Genomic DNA, 979 nt, shown 5'->3' on the forward strand with positions numbered 1-979 from the left:
TTAGCTGATTGTTATGAGAGGGCAAGTGGTAGAGAGGACTTGCAAGTCCTAACTTTGCATTTTTCATTTATAAGTCGTATGACATTTGTTTAACCAGATTGACATAAGTTACGTGTATTGGTTACGTCAATTACAATAATACATACAATATATACAACGTACCTTATCCTACATGCCATAAGCTTGCATTGGGTTTATATTTTACATTTTGTTTGGAAATGCACTCATTATGCCTATGCCTGCAATAACTCACGACACGGTAGTAGCATTTAGATAGGCTATTAGTAATTTCCGGAGATTTTTTTTTATTTACAGTTTCTGACTCAGTTTTTATATGATTCTGCAAAGCATTGAAGAGCAGGATTACGTTATAATATAGATGTTTTTCTTTTATTTAAAGTGGTAGAATGCTTAGGTTAGGTAGGGTATCTGGAGATTGAGGCTTTTTCGCAGAGAATATGGGCAAGATCTGGGAGTTGCAAAGATAGAGAAGTTGTTTTTCAAAAGAGAGAGTGACTCAAGAATGTACAAGCAAGGAAAAGATAAAATTTTTGAACATAAAAAGAAATCTTTACAAGAATTTCTTGAACTGATTTTAAAGATAGTTTGACTTGCTCTCTTTTGGAGTCGAAGTAAAAATCTAGTTCTATCATTCTCGCATCCCCATGTCGGTACTGCCACAGAAAACATACTACTATAACCGAGAATGTTTTCTGTGGTTCTGCATAGATCAAATGAGGGAAGGTGACACCATAATAGGCTGTCAGAAGGACATTCTGATCGGAGAAATGTGATAGTTGCCAAATGGAAGATGCCAGAACCCACTCTCATGCATACATTGTCGACATGGTCATGAAATCTGGGGTTTTTGTCTAACATTAGACCAAAGAATTTTACGCTGTCTGAAGACTCAATTTATACATCGTTTAGAAGGATGTTTGTATAAGGATTGCCTTGGATTTAAAAACGGAGCAATTCA

The sequence above is a fragment of the Macrosteles quadrilineatus genome, unplaced genomic scaffold, assembly GCF_028750875.1.
Source record: "Macrosteles quadrilineatus isolate MER2022 unplaced genomic scaffold, UCM_ALF_1.0 Scaffold_3__2_contigs__length_128488019, whole genome shotgun sequence".
Lineage (NCBI taxonomy): Eukaryota > Metazoa > Arthropoda > Insecta > Hemiptera > Cicadellidae > Macrosteles > Macrosteles quadrilineatus.